Consider the following 16,331-nt stretch of genomic DNA (forward strand, 5'->3'; position numbering starts at 1 on the left):
CAAAATCCAACATGCATTTATGATAAAAACCCTACAAAAATTGGAATAGATCATCTCTACCTCAATCTGATAAAAGCCATTTATGAAAAATCAACAGCCAATATCATACTAAATGGTCAAAAACTGAAATCCTTCACACTAAAATCAGGAACAAGACAAGGATGTCCACTATCAACACTCCTGTTCAATATAGTTTTGGAAGCATTAACCACAGCAATTAGACAAGAGAAAGAAATAGAAGGAATAAAGATAGGAAATGAAGAAGTCAAATTGTCATTATTTGCAGATGACATGATACTCTATATAGAAGACCCCAAGAACTCCACCAAAAGTCTTTTAGACTTAATAACTAAATTCAGTAAAGTAGCTGTATACAAGGCCAACACACAAAAATCAATAGCTTTCCTCTACATGAACAACAGACTCACTGAGACAGAAATAGGCCAAACATTTCCTTTCACAATAGCATCCAAAAACTGAAATACCTAGGAATCAACCTAACAAAAGAAATCAAAGTCATCTTATCTGAAAACTATAGCATTCTGAAAAGAAAGATTGAAAATGATATCAGAAAATGGGAAGACTTCCCTTACTCCTGGGTAGGAAGAATCAACATAGTGAAAATGGCCATACTTCCAAAACTGCTATTATTTTGGTTCAATGCAATCTCAATTGAAATCCCAGCAGCACATGTCACGGACCTTGAGAAAACAATCCAAAAATTCATTTTGAACAAGAAGAGACCTAGAATAGCAAAAGCAATTCTAGGCAACAGAGACAAAGTAGGATGCATCACAATCCCCAACTTGAATCTAGTACAAAGATAATGTGATAAAAACAGCATGGTACTAGCAAAGAAACAGACCTGAGGACTAGTGGAACAGATTAGAAGATGCAGAAACAACTCCAGACACTCTCAGCCATCTCATCTTCGATAAAGGAGCCAAACACCCTCACTGGTGGAAAGATAGCCTCTTTAATAAATGGTGCTGGAAAATTGGGTTTCAACTTGCTGAAGATTAAAACTAGACCTATATCTCTTACTGTGCACAGAACTAAAATTGAAATGGATTAAAGATCTGAATATTGCAACAGAAATGCTGAATTGGCTGGAACAGAGGTTAGGTAGAACTCTTGAAGATATTGGTTTAGGAAAAGATTTTATGAACAAAACCTCAGTTGCCCATGAACTAGCACAATCAACAAGTGGAATCTCTTCTTATTAAAAGGTTTCTGAACAGCAAGAGAAACCACCAACTGTGTGAAGAGACAACACACAATGTGGGAAAACATTTTCACCTTCTGTTCCTCAGGAAAGGTCTACTATCTAGAATCTATGAAGAATTTAAAAAAGTCAGACCTCCCAAATTTAAAGACCCAATCCAAAAATGGGCATCTGAAATGAACAGACATTTCTCAGACAAAGAATTAGAAATAGCAAATAAACATGAAAAAATGTTCAACTTCAATGGTCATTCGAGAGATGCAAATAAACCAATGCTGAGATTCCACCTCATCCCAGAAAGAATGGCTGCTATCAAGAAATCAACCAATAACAAATGCTGACAGGGCTGTGGGGAAAGAGGAACCCTGCTCCACTGCTGGTGGGACTGTAGAGTGGTGCAACCACTGTGCAAATCAATATGGAGACACCTCAAAGAAGTAGGACTGGAAATCCTATTTGTCCCAGCTCTTCCCCTGCTGGGTATCTTCCCCAAAGAATTAAAAGAATCATACCACAGTGATATATGTGCACCCATGTTCATAGCAGCATAATTTGTAATAGGTAAAACTTGGAAGGAGCCCAATTGCCCATCAATTGGAGACTGGATTAAGCAGATGTGGTTTTTTTATAAAGTGGAGTACTACTCAGCCATAAAAAATGAGAAATTAGAGACATTCTTAGCTAAATGGATGCACATTGAGGCAATACTCTTAAGTCAAATAAATAGGACACACGTGTAAATACCGAATTGTTTCTCCAGTGTGAGAAACTGAAAGTGTAAATAAGGACTAAAAGGTATAATAGATAATGTGAAATAGGAAGAAAAGGGGCAAAGAGGAAGGGAAAGTGGGAGGAGTAGGGGAAAGGAAAGAAGGGAATGGAATTAATATGAGAAAATGAAAAATGGAAACAAAGTCTTTGTAAATAGGGAGGGATGGAGGGGTTGAAGGGAGGGCTGGGGAATGGGGAAAAAAAATCAGAACCAAGAGAGATTATGTAAAGGTGCAAATTTCTAATGATGAATGTCATTATATTGTATACTTAATAAAATTAATTCTTAAAAAATGATTTAGTGGCCAAGATTTCTTATGGGATCCCTGGTTGTCACATTAGGGAGCTTAGCCCAACCTGTGAGAAGGTGGTGTATAGTGCTTCTGGGAACCCTGACCTCCTTCTTCAGAGCTGTGCTAATAGCAGTCAGATCCCTAGCTGAGCGTAAAGAATTGATGTTATCAATGCTGAGAGCTGCATACCCCTTCCCCACCCAGGCTATGGCCTTATGCTGAAATTTATTCCTGAAAGATTATTTCAACATGCTTCAGAGGGTTCCTTACATTTAGAAGGGAAAAGCGATCACCACATACATCACATACAGAAATTTATCGCAATAAAGGTCCCAAATCCTATTTTGCATTTTGAACTATGCCATGATAATATGCAAACCATCCCATTCCATATAACATTCCACATTGAAGAAGTAAGGTCTTTTTAAAAATACTGCATACATTTTTTTAAAGAAAGGTACTGCTGCTGTAAGAAGTTATGTAGTGAACATTTCCTATTTAATATGTGGTTATGACATTTTCTTCCCACATTTTTCTCCATCAAAAATATTCAAAGCAGCTTCCTAATACATAACATTTGGATATAGATACCATGTTGGCTCTTAAAAGGATAAACTCATTTTTATTTTGTAATAAAAGAAAACTTCTAATGGCAAAATAAATACATGTAAAATTAGAATTTTATAATTTCCAAAAAGTAAGTTGCCTTTGTTAACCAAGTTATTTGTCTGCATTTTTTAAACCTGTGAAAATATTTTATAGCACTTACAAAATTTAAAATTTCTTTTGAAAAGTTAACTTAAAAATTCTTGCCATGTTGCTGGGCATACCAGTACTATCTTTGCTTGTGATTTTCCAACTCAGTGAGAAGAGCCTGTCTGTAGGCTTCATACATTTTAACAATCTGTTCCAGTTCTTTTATGAAGAGCAACTTTAGCATTCCCTGGTATATATTCAGGTCAGCCAGCTGAAAGAGTCCCCATTTCAGAATGTGGTCATATTTCACAGGGGCTCAAGCATAAACTTGCTGCCAGTTAGGAATTTCTGCAGTATGGTAAGGATTTTCAGGTACCAGAAGATTTCTTTCAGTTTGCTGTGAGTAACAGGTGACAGGTAAGTGGCTGGTAAGTGACAGGAGGGGTTTGGTCATACTGAGGTACACTAGGAGCTCAAGAATGCCTATGCTGAGTCTTTTTATTTGTGTGATCTATGTAATAGGTCCCAAATTCTGAAGACTCAATGCATTCCCATCCAGGAGGAAGTCCCTCTCATTCAAGAGGATGGCTCCAATGAGTTGTGTTTGTGTTATGATCTATATAATATTTTCTCCCTCTCATTGTCCAGTCCACAGACCAGTTGGGAGAAAGGGGCAAGTCTTCAGACCCATGGTTAGTTAAATTTCCCAAAGATGTAACAGCAACTCACTCAATACCTGGAGCATGCCTCCCCTGATTCTGTGGCATTTGGAAGAGATCATGGTTGGATTCATACCTGTAGTCGTCATGCACACGACCTCCAAGTTACACCTTCTCTGATCATCAAAAAATTTATCTGAATAATAATATCAAGAACCAGAGTCTCCATTTTCAACAGCAAAATTAAATTCTGTCAAAAGTGACTGAGATGAGCCATACTCCTTCAGGACATCTGCTAGTCTCCTGGCAAGATAAGAAGGTGCAGATAATCTGTTGCTTTCTTTTCAATTTATTTCATGTGGTGTTCTTTGAATTGGAGTTCTAAGGAAACTCTGGTTTCTTGAAACTACTCTATCTCTGGAAGCTGACAAAGCAGTGGAGCTTGAATCTGGAAGACAGATATCAGCTCATCTTGGAATTGTTGGAGCCTGCCAGATAAATGAAGGCACAAGATTCTGCAGCAGAGGCGGTGCTCCTTCTTCACATATTTCCCCTGGACCTCAGTGGGCTTGGACACTTCATTTTTGGTTTTCTTTCTGGACAGCATCCTTCTTGAGGAGGCCTTGGTGGCATCCTGCAGCCCCCTCCTTCCCTCCTAAATTGCCACCAGCTACCTGCCACCTGTGCCAGCTCTGCAGCCACTGCATGTTCCAGGCACTAAATGGCAGCAGCTCCTCAGTCGCGCTTCCATTCCTTCCAGGAAGTCAGCCAGTTCTGTGATGTTGCCTGGGGATGGGCCAGGGCCATAGTCCACCTTGCTCTGGCCAGGAACTGCTACTGCTCCCATGGCTGCCACCACTTCCATCCCATTGAGAGGTTCTTTTTTTGATCATGGCTGTTTCCCCATATTTGGAAAGGTTTCTCCTATTATTTCTTTAAACAATTTTTTATGTTATTTGTGCTGTCTTCTGATTTTCACTAATTCCAATTAATCTTAGATTAGTTTTTTTGCATTATATATCAGCTTTTGGGGCCATTTTTCATGTTCTCTTATTGTTTTTAGGTATTTCTGAATAATTGGTCCCTGACAGCAGCACTGTCTTCTAAATCTGACACTCTGTCCTCACATTGGTCACTTCTGCTGCCCAAACTTTCAATATAATTCCTAATCTCCTGAATTTCTGCTTGGAGCCTTTTCATGGAGTCCAATTCTTTGCTAAACTAGTCATTCATACATTATATTATTTTTTTAAACTCAGCTGGCTTTTTATTAGTGTCTTTGTAAACATACTGACCATTTTATTATGTCCAGTATCTGTTTAATTATGTTTTCTTTGAGCTTGCTGAGCACTTTATTGATGTTTTTTTAATCTCTTCTGTTATCTTTGTTTTTTTTTTTTTGGTACCAGGGATTGAACTCAGGACCTTGCGCTTTTGAGGCAGGTGCCAGAATCACTGAACTAAATCCCTGGCCCTTCTTCTGTTATCTTTTTGAATAATTTAGTTGTGTGACTTTGATTTCCTCCTCCTCAATGGCTCACAGATTGTCTTTGAGGAGGTTGGGAATTTTTAGAGGCATTTTGTTGTTTTGTCTTCTCATGTTTTATTGATTCTGTGTTGAGCTGAGGTTTGTGAGCACTTATAGTGGAAACACTTTGTTGCTAGTATATTGATCTCTTTAGTTAGTGTCTACTTTTTAGTGCTGCACTCTGAGCATGGATATCTATAGGTCTTTGCCTCTCTCCCAAGATCTGACCACCTCCATTAATTTGGCCTGGGAGTGTGCAGTGTAATTGGCTCAGCTCCTAGGTCTCTGAGAATGGACTGCAATATTGTTAATGTCACAAAGGTAATCCAGATATTGGCATACAGAGAAAATCTATTAATAGAAATAACTATGACACCTTTGCAATAGCAAATAAATTTTAACTATAATGGTGTCAAAGAAAAACTGGATATTGACATACCATAAGAAAAAATAATGTACCTTAACCATAGAAAAGAGATATAATAATTAAGTTTAAACACTAAGATAAACAAATATTGACATATGTAAATATCTATTAAATGTGAGAACTATACCTCTACTAATAGAAAAGAATTCAACAGAAATAACATAGAGTTAACTAAGAATTAATAAAGCTTAATGTTTACACAAGTAGTTAGAAAGGTGAATGAGAGAAAGAAGAAAACAACTGACAAATTAAGCAACTGAAGGTGAAAAGGAGGAAGCAAAAGTTAGATAAAGGATTCTACTAAGTAGTGGAAGGAAATTAATAGAAAGAGATAAAGGTAATAGAAAAGAACAAACAAGAAAAAGAAAAAAATGGAAAAAATAGGAAGAATAAAAAATTATAAAGGAAAAAATACAGAAAAAGTAAAAGAAAAAAAGAAAAAGAAAAAAGAAAATCCCCCACTTCCTAAAAGTAAACCAGTGAAGAAGAAAGAGGGAAGAAAAGAAAATGAGTTGAAAAGAAAAGAAAAAATTTCTCAGTATTTTTGAGTGAGTGATTTCTTTCAAGGATTTACAGTTTAGGAAGCCAGCAAGTCAGTTTCCTCTGCCTAGCTTTATGGCCTGCAGGTTTGTGAGATGCCCCATTTTCCAGAGGCCTTGCTGACTGTTCACTTAGGCTGTAGGAGCTGTACTTGCCAAGGTGTGTCCTTGTTCATGTTGGTGGATGGGGAAAACAATCAGACCTCTGATCTGTGCTGGCTATAGGCAGCAGATCAAGGAGTCATGCACACTCCTGTGCTTAATGCCAGCACTTTCAGGTCCAGCTGCTTCTGACAGACATACAAATCAGGCCTGGCTTCTCACCATGGAGGCCAGGGGTCTGTCTTTCCTAGCCTGAGTGTAAATTTCTCAGAAGATTTGTGTCTAGCCTACACCCTCCCTTTGACTGTCTCTCATGGCTGACTTACACCCAGTCACTGTGGGAAGGTTACATGGAAACCCTGAGGTGAAGTTGTTTTTTGGTTTTTCTGATTTCAGTCTTAAATGATAATAATAAACCTCTTTCTGAGATGGTGCCCATGAAACACTCTCTGGCACTATGGTGGTGCTGCACCGTATTCCTTCTTCAACTGTTGCCTTCCATATGGAAACAGTCAATTCAGAGTAAAACCCCACACTATTTTTGCAGTTTATAATAGCTGTATCAGTTAGTGCTCATTAGGGAAACAGATTTAATATAAGATATATAAATATATAAGGATATATAAAGATACACAAGGTATATAAGGATATGCAAGGTAGGCTTACAATGGCTGCTCACAGAATCAATTGTGGAAGAATACAAAAGGGCTGTCTATGTGCTGGTGATCTGAAGAATCCAGTCAAAGATCAAAGGCCTGGAGCTCACCATAGTGCCCTATGTGAGTCTGTATGAGAAGGCTAAAGGGTCTCCACTGGAAGGGTGAAGAGTTTGTGCTGGACGCCAGAAAATGATGTCCAAGGTGGAGGTGAAGACTGGAACTCCTCTGAAAGAACTGAAGTGAGCCTTCCCTCTTTATTTCCCTTTTATTTATTTAGTTTTTATTTATTTATTTATTGGTACTGGGGATCGAACTTGGGACCTTGCTCTTGAGAGGCAGGCGCCAGAACCACTGAGCTAAATCCCCGGCCCCTTCATTTCCCTTTTATTCCATTCAGGGTACAAACCTATTGGTTGGTGCCATTCACACCCAGGGTGGGTCTTCTGTCTTCAATAAATCCCATCAGCTGTACCCAGAACTATGCTGATCCAATTTAGTTGGGCATTTTTTACTCAAATTGACACAATCAGTTAACCATCATAATAGCCATGGTTTTTCTTGGAGCTAGCACTGCTGGCCTGATCTGTTGTTTCTTTCTGGAGCTCTCAATCCTGGGGTTCACCTTGTGTCTGCAAAGACAGGTTCCTCTTCCTAGTGCTGGGATAAGTTTGCATACTGCTTCTTTCTTTTCTCTACAATGTCTGTTCCTCCAACTTCTCTGTAGTTTCTAATTTTCCTGTCAGTTCCTCCTGATCTCTGCGAGATCTATTTCCTTTTTCCTTTTTGCCAATTGTTATTTTCCAGGTGTCTGGATCCCAGGTCTTGGACAGGCAGAATTTTGTTGCTGATTGCTAGTCCACCAGTTTTCAATTCTCTGTTTTCATAAGACTTTGACCACCTCTGTTGTCTTTCCCATTTGAGTGGGGTGAGCTTCTATGCCCTTTGAGAAGGTGCCTACAAGTATTAAGAAATATTTGTAACTTCCAGAAATGTTAGGCATTTGGGTAAAGCCTAATTGACAATCTTAAGAGGACAAGTTTTCTTATCTTATACTCCCATCCTTTTTGTAGGCTTTTCTAGTTTTTGATTATTCTTTGCATATATTATGTAGCTATAATGATCCTTTGGAAAGTTTTTTGCCAAGGCTTTTTCAAGTATGGCTGCAAACTTTTGGTCAAAAATATCCCTTCCTTGGTGGGTGCTTTCAGGGAAGTATTTCACAACAGTGTACATTAATGCTTCAGGTAATACCACTGTGCACTGCACTTTTAATTCCCATGTATTATCTTTATGCATATTGGTGAACCTCATTCATGAGGCCTCTCTTCATCTCTCTAAGTGTAATGGGTCGTAAAACCAGATAAGTTTATGTGAAGGATGATTAGAAGTCTCTTTATCTCAATTCTCTTAGCTGCTTGCTTTGCCGCTGTGTTGGCCAACTGATGCTCTTTGATCACATATCACCCTTTTGGTGTCCTGAACAGTGCATTATAGTTAATGTAAAGGGAAAAAGACCACCTCTAACAAGGTCAAAATTTCTATTTTTTGAGGGGGTCATACTGGGGATTGAACCCAAAACAGTTCTGTTTTTTTTCCCCTGGTACCAGGGATTGAACTCAGGACCTTGTGCTTTCGAGGCAGGTGTGTTGCCACTGAAATCCATGGCCCCCAAGATCATTGTATTAAGCCATATTCAGCCCTTTAAATATTTTTTAAAAAATTTGAGACAGGGTCTTTCTAAAGCACTACATTTTCCAGGCTGGGCTCAAACTTTTTTTTTTGGTACCAGAGATTGAACTCAGGACCTTGTGTTTGTGAGGCAGGTGGTGGCCCCACTGAGCTAAATCCTTGGCCTGGGCTCAAACTTTTGATCCTCCTGCCTCAGCCTCCCATGTTGGAATTACGGGCATGCACCATCATGCCTAGTGTATTAGTTAGATTCCTACCACTGAGTAATAACAACAAACACTCACAGCTTAAAGGAGGAAAAGTTAATTTAGCTCATGGTTTCAAGAGATTGAGTACATGATTGGCAGGCTCCAAGACAGAACCCTCAAGATGGAGTTCATGGAAGCTGGGAAGCAGAACAGAACAGTGCCAGAGAGGAATGGGCAAGGGGCCATATATCTAGAGGAACCAGTATATTGAGTACCCAAGGTCACACCTCAATGTCCCACCAGACACTTCCAGGAACATCCTTTCCTAGTTTTCTAAGCATTTCTTAATCCAATAAAGTTGACACATCAGGATTAAGGGTTACAATCTGGCTTCTACTGATTGTTTAATGTCTTTATTACCAGTGGTAAATAAATCATGTTGTCACCAGATGGCCCCAGGAGCATGAATGATCAGAAAGCTATACTTCAAATCCATGTAGATATTAACCTTCTTTCTGGCAGTTGTAGTGGCCTTGTCAGTGCTATGAGTTTTGCCTTCTGGGCCAAAATCCTGGGTGACAGGAACATCCCCTCTATCACCATGATAAACCCTGCATATCAGCACCCTTGTTCCATCAAGCTGGTTGTATTGGTGAAATGTTCCCCATCCAGTTGTTCTGGTGGTTGATTTACCCTGTTGTGTCTGCTGAAATAGACTGTCTATAATTTCTATTCAATTATGCTCCAATATGTTTCTTTTTTTGGCTTGGAAACAGAGTGGCGTGATTTAAAGCAGTAGTCACCTGAAGTTTAACATTTGGATTGTCTAGCAAAATAGCCTGATATTTGCCCATTCTTCAAGTTGTTAGCCAACAGCTAGTTTTTTGCTGTAAAAGAATCATTATCTGGTGAGAGACAACCACCATCGCTAGTTACCTCAGGCTGAATTTTTCAGCATCAAGTAAAATGTCATAAGTGGTGGCTACAGTTCTCAGACATAGGAGTCATTATTTTGTAGTTTGTTTTAACTGTTGGATTATTAAGCAATTGGTTGAGAATGTCTCTTATTATCTGGATCAACACTCCAACCAAAATTCTTCATTTCTTATCTTGCTGACAAGCATGGGTCCATTTAAAGGGTCAGAGTCCAAACCCTTTAAATTCTCATATAATGGGAAAATTATTAGCCCACAATTAGGAACTAAAGTCTCTAGCCAAATAAAATGGGCAAGTTTGTTTTTGTTCTTCCTGGGTTCCATTTGTCCATATATTGAGCCTTACCATCTTATAGAAGTCAGATGGTAGCGGTCCTGGTTTTGTCTCTGGCATCTCCAAAAGGGCCACCTTTAAAGTTAGGAATTGTTCTAGAGGAACCAGTATATTGAGATGTCCCAGGGCAAAAGTCACTTTTGCATTTAGTTTGCAGAGAAGGTCCAGGAGTTTAAAGTCCCAGCATGTACAAGAAGCTAAATTTCAGAGTTGGGTCCTATCATAATCACTTTCCTGTCACTGGACACCCACAACTTAGAGGAGGAGAAGTATATTCAGGTTCACAGTTTCAGTCCATGGTCAGCTGGCTCCAAGGATGATAGAGAGACATGGTGCGGGAAGAGTGCTCAACCTATGACAGCTGGGGTGGGGACTGAGAAGGAGAGAGAGAGAGAGAGAGAGAGAGAGAGAGAGAGAGAGAGAGAGAGAGAGAGAGAGAGAGAGAGAGAGAGGAGAGAGAGAGAGAAAAGGAGAGAGAGAGAGAGGCCAGGCACACTTTCAAATATGAGGAATTTGGGAGACATTTTAGATCTATAGCATAACATTCTTTCCCTAGACCCCAAAAGGCTCAGGTCTATCTCATTATGCAAAATGAATTCAGTCCATCTGTAAGAGTCACCAAAGACTTAACATTTCCAGCATTGCTGAAAAGTCCAAGCCCAAGGTCTTACCTGAGACTCAAGGCACACTCTATAAAATCCAAAAAGAAAGTTAAACGCTGCTGTGATAAAATCAGCATGGTACCGGCAAAGGTACAGACCTGAGGATCAGTGGAATAGATTAGAAGATGCAGAAACAACTCCAGACATGCTCAGCCACCTCATCTTTGACAAAGGAACCAACCACCATCATTGGAGGAAAGATAGCCTATTTAATAAATGGTGTTGGAAAAACTAGATTTCAACCTGTCAAAGATTGAAACTAGACCCATACCTATCACCATGCACTAAACTAAGATCAAAGTGGATTAAAGATATAAATATTAAGACAGAAACACTAAAATTGCTGGAAGATAAGTTAGGTAGAACTCTTGAAGACATTGGCATAGGAAAAGACTTCATGAACAAAACCTCAGCAGCACGTGAACTAGCAGAAAGAATCAACAACTGGGATCTCACCTTATTAAAAACCATCTGCACTGCAAAAGAAACCACCAACAGAGCTAACAGACAGCCTACAATATGGGAAAAATTTTTTAGCAGCTGTACCTCAGACAAAGGACTACTATCTAGAATATATAAAGAACTGAAAAAAATCAGACCCCCCCAAATTCAAAGACCCAATTCAAAAATGGGCATCTGAAATTAACAGACATTTCTCAGACAAAGAAGTAAAAGCAGCAAACAAATATATGAAAAAATGTTCAACATCACTGGTCATTCGAGAGATGCAGATGAAAACAACACTGAGGTTCCACCTCACCCCAGAAAGAATGGCTGCTATCAAGAAATCAGCCAATAACATGCTGGTGGGGGTGTGGGGAGAAAGGAACCCTTCTCCATTGCTGGTGGGAGTGCAGGCTGGTGCAACCACTGTGGAAGTCAGTATGGAGATACCTCAAAGAACTAGGACTAGAAGTCCCATTTGACCCAGCTATTCCCGTGCTGATTATCTTCCCAAAAGAATTAAAAGAATCATACCACAGTGATATATGTGGACCCATGTTCATAGCAGCACAGTTTGTAATAGCTAAAGCTTGGAAGCAGCCCAAGTGCCCATCAACTGGAAACTGGATAAAGAAAATGTGGTTTTTTAATAAACTGGAGTACTACTCAGCCATAAAGAATGAAAAACTAGAGTCATTTACAGCTAAATGGATGTATATTGAGGCCATACTCTTAAGTGAAATAAATAGGACACACATGTGTAAATACCGAATAGTTTCACTAGTGTGAGAAACTGATAGTGTAAACAAGGGTTAAAAAGATTAAAATGAATAATTAATAATTTGAAATAGGAAAAAAGGTCCAAAGATGAAGAAGTGAAGGGAGGGGAAGGGGAAAGGAAAAGAGGGAAAGGAAAAACTATGAGAAAAGAAAAAAAAACGGAAATGAAATTTATGTAAATAGGGAAGGGCGGAGGGGGTGAAGGGTGCACAGGTAATGGGGAAAAAAAATAAGAACCAAGATACATCATGTACAGGTACAAACACCCAATGGTAAATGTAAACGAATTGTATACCTAAAATGTACCAATTAAAGAACTAAAAAAAAAAAAAGAAAGAAAAAAAAAAAAGTTAAATGCTTCCAATATATAGCAGCACACTGTAAACATTCCCATTCAAAAAGAAATAGGGGGATGTAAAGGAAGGGGCCCAAAGCAAGACCAAAACCTAGCAGGGCATACAATAAATCCTAAAGCTCCATGTACAATACCTAGAGCAGGTTGTGGACAAATGTGAGTTCCGAAAGTCTTGGGTAGTCCCATCCCTATAGCATTCTTGGTTGCAGCCCTCATGGATTCTCTCTTGGGATGGCTCCATTCACTTCCTGTACCTTTGCTCAGAAGACATTCCAAATTTCTGGCATCTCCAACTTCCTAGAGTCTTCCACTATACTTTTGGCTTTACTCTCATGGTTTTAAGCACTGACCTCTCAGGGGCATATTGCCTAGCCTCCAAGGCCTTCTTCAGATGTTTGTGTGGAAGTCCTCCATGACTCCACTACTCTTACATTCTGCATATCTGTAAAACCAGCACCACGTGGATGACATGAAGGTCTGCCACCAGCTTGAGCAGCAACCAGGGCCCCTTGGATCATTGCTGCAGTGGCATCAGGGTGCCTGGATGGCTGAATACTGTGAAATGAAGTCCAGGGAGCCAGTCTCATAAGCAGCCCTTCTTGAGCAGGTGGCCTAGGGGGCTTACTTCTCAAATGGAACTTTTACAGTATTGTACCCTTCAGCCTGAGAAGGGTGGGATCTTGCTGATTCCTGAGATACTTCTAAGCCATCTTTTCTATTGTCCTGATGTAAAGTACTTGGCTTATTTTTAATGCTAATCTTTTTAGCAACCATGCCCTCCCTTGCCCCAACTTTATAGGTGCTTTCTTTCTAGCAAAACTGCAAACTTTTAGTATATGTGCTGGCAAAGTGAGCACAAAACTGCAAACTTCTAGAATTACTTAACTCTGCTATTTGCTCCTGATTGTCACTATAGGTCTGGCTAAAAGCAGTCAGACGTACTCATGCCATATTCAGCTGCCTTGAAATTTCCTCTGCCAGATTCATGGTCTGCTGTCCTTCATCTGGTCTCCTGCAATGTTTCAAGATATAGGTAAAATGTAGACAAACTTTATGCCAGAGCATGACATCTAGTCTAATTGCCAATGGAGTCCTTGTTCCCAACTGAAATCTCCTGAACCTGGCTTTTACAGTCTGCATTTCTATTAGTATTTTGGTTTTTTTTTTTGAGACAGGGTCTTGCTACGTAGTTAGGGCTGTTCTTGAACTCACTATGTATGCCAGTCTGGCCTTGAACTCAGGGCAATCCTGCCTCATCCTCCCAAGTGCTAGGACTACCAGTGTGCACCACCACATCTAGCTTCTATTAGCATTTTTGATCTTTTGAGCTCTAACCAGAATTTACCATCCACTTTGGCTTACAAAATTCTAGAGCTTCTCTAGCCAGTATTGCCGACCCTTTCCAAACTCCTCCTTCCAACCACTTCCAAAGGCTTCTGAACTACATGGTCAGGTAAAGTCACAGCAACAACCCCTCTCAGTACCAAAATCTGTTTTGGTCACTTTCCTGTTGCTGAGACATAATACCACACACCCGCAACTTAAAGGAAGAGAGGTTTATTTTGGCTGATAGGTTTAGTCCATGGTTGTTTCTGCCCTGCAGAAAGGAAGGCAGAGGGAGATGGAAGAGGAAAAGGTGCTCAAAACAGATAATTAGGAAGGAGAGTGAGAAGAGAGGAGGTGGAGATGAGAATATACCCTTCCCAAGTCATGCCCCCAGTGACCTGACCCTTCCCACCAGGCCCACCTCCAAAGGAGAGCATTTTGGGGGACATAACCATAACAGATCCTGTACCTGACACTCAAATGGCTGCAGAAATGAATGGTCCTGGAAATTTCCAGAGATTCTGGTGACTTCAGTCAACTTATAGGTGATACAAGTATCAATTTAAAAAGTCAATTAGTTTGTTCCCTTCTGCCCCAGGACTCCATGGAGAAATGTGTATTAGGTACTTCAAAGTCCAAAGGAGCCCCTCGATCCATTCAGTCCTCACGGTTGCCCTGCTCTGGAGGAGGCTTCCTCACCAAACTGGGTTCCCTTTCTCGTATAGGAGGGTGAAATGCAACCTACTGTTTCAGTGCTCTTTTCTTTTTAAACTTCCTCCCCCAGAACATAGCCACACACTTATAAATTTCTTCATATTTCTCTTTCTCCTACTTAGTGATTCATATCTGCCTTATTTCCTTCCTTAAACACATTTTGAAGCAATCTCTACAAAATTGTTGAATTTTAGTTACTTTTTCCTTTATAAAATACTTTATGCTTCTTCACAGTTTTCTCCCTAAAACATGGCTTATTTTTTTCTGTAAAATTTGCATATAGTATTACACATGTGAACTGCTTTTCTATATACTAACAATTTATGAAACATGTTTAATATTTAAACATATTTAATAGACCCACATATGTTATTTTTCAAATAATTTATATTTAGCAATTGATATTTTAGCTTCCTCAGAAATGACTCATATATTATCTCTGTTGTGCACTTATGAAACTTTATCCCACTAATATTAATTAATTAATTAATTAATTTTTTGGTACTGGGGATCGAATTGGGGTCCTTGGGCTTGTGAGGCAGGTGGCAGAACCACTGAGCTAAATCCCCAGCCCCTAATTATTTATTTTAAACAATTATTTCTAGATTACTAATGAAAACAGAGAGCAGATAATCATTGTTATCATTTTGAGTTATTTCTTTGTCAAAAACACCCCCTAAAAGTTTCTGTGCTTGAAACATAGAAAGGAAAGGACATTGCATTTTATTTCATTTACATATTTGTTCTTGGGTCTTAAACATTGAACAGAGGTAAATATAATCCCAAATGGTCAAAAACGCAGGCAAAAATATATACTAACAGGGTCCGGGATTTAGTTCCATGCTTCCGGCCCCTGCCTCGAAAATGCAAGGTCCCAGGTTCGATCCCTGGTACCAAAAAAAAAAAAGCTAACAATTCTGAATACATGTTTATTTTCACTTTACCAACAAATTTAAAATAGCTCATTTGTGAACTAAAAGGCACCTGGCTTAATTTAACAATCTTAATTTATGTGACCAGTTCATAAAAACAGTTGAATTCAAATTATATTTAAGGTGGTGGGGAAAATTTTTTTAGGTAAAGCAATTCACATAGCAACTTGATTTATTTTTTGAGACAGGATCTTGCTATGTAATCCAGGCTGGACTTGAACTTGCTATGTAGTCCAGGTGGGACACCAGCCTGGGATTTTCATGCCTCAGCTCCCTGAGTGCTGGTATTGCAGTCATGCACCACCATGCTTGGCTTTAGTAGCTTGATTTTTTTTTTTCTCTATGTAGTTTGGGTTAGCCTGAAACTCACTATGTATCCCAGCCTCAAACTCACAGCAATCATCCTGCCTCAGCCTTCTAAGTGCTGGGATTAGAGGCACGTGCAAACATACCCTGATAACAGCTTCATTTTTAAAAGGACTGTTTTGCTACCCCCCCCCCCATTTTCAGTCTCATATTAGTGTAGACAAAAAGGTGAAGAGCTGAGAAATCCTTTCATGTTTTTACATTAGGCATGCTGACCAAACAAAAACATTAAACTAGACATATAGAACCAAAGTGAATTCACTAGGAAAAGGCTTTGTGATGGCATCATGAACTCAATAATAATAAAAAATTATGCTGGAGAGTCAGGCATTGTGGCACATGCCTGTAATCCTAGCTACTCAGGAGGCTGAGGCAGGAGGATCACAGAGTCAAGGGCAGCCTGGGCAACCTAGTGAGATTCTACCTCAAAATAAAAACAAAAATAAAAATAAAAATAGAGCTGTAGATGTAGCTCAGGGGCAGAGCCATTGACTAGCTTGTGTGAGGCCCTGGGTTCTATGCTCAGTAGTGAAAAAAAATGTGGAGGAGAAATCCATCTTAAAAAAATGGAGCCTCTGCAGTTACTTCTGCTAAAGTTATTTCTGGGAGATTTGGAGGCAGTTTACTTTGGTGAGTTTGAATTAAGTTCTGCCAATGATCTCTCCTAGACCCATTTAATCAATAGAAACTTATCTCTTAGACATAGG

General features: G+C 39.4%; 1 pseudogene; it reads right to left on the bottom strand.

The window, feature by feature from the left end:
- Window positions 1–3,291: 3,291 nt before the first annotated feature.
- On the bottom strand, window positions 3,292–4,251 carry LOC101706769 (protein salvador homolog 1 pseudogene; annotated as a pseudogene).
- Window positions 4,252–16,331: the final 12,080 nt, after the last annotated feature.

This window comes from Heterocephalus glaber, unplaced genomic scaffold, assembly GCF_053883595.1.
Source record: "Heterocephalus glaber isolate CG9 unplaced genomic scaffold, H.glaber_assembly_v1.0 deba00001504, whole genome shotgun sequence".
Taxonomy (NCBI): Eukaryota; Metazoa; Chordata; class Mammalia; order Rodentia; family Bathyergidae; genus Heterocephalus; species Heterocephalus glaber.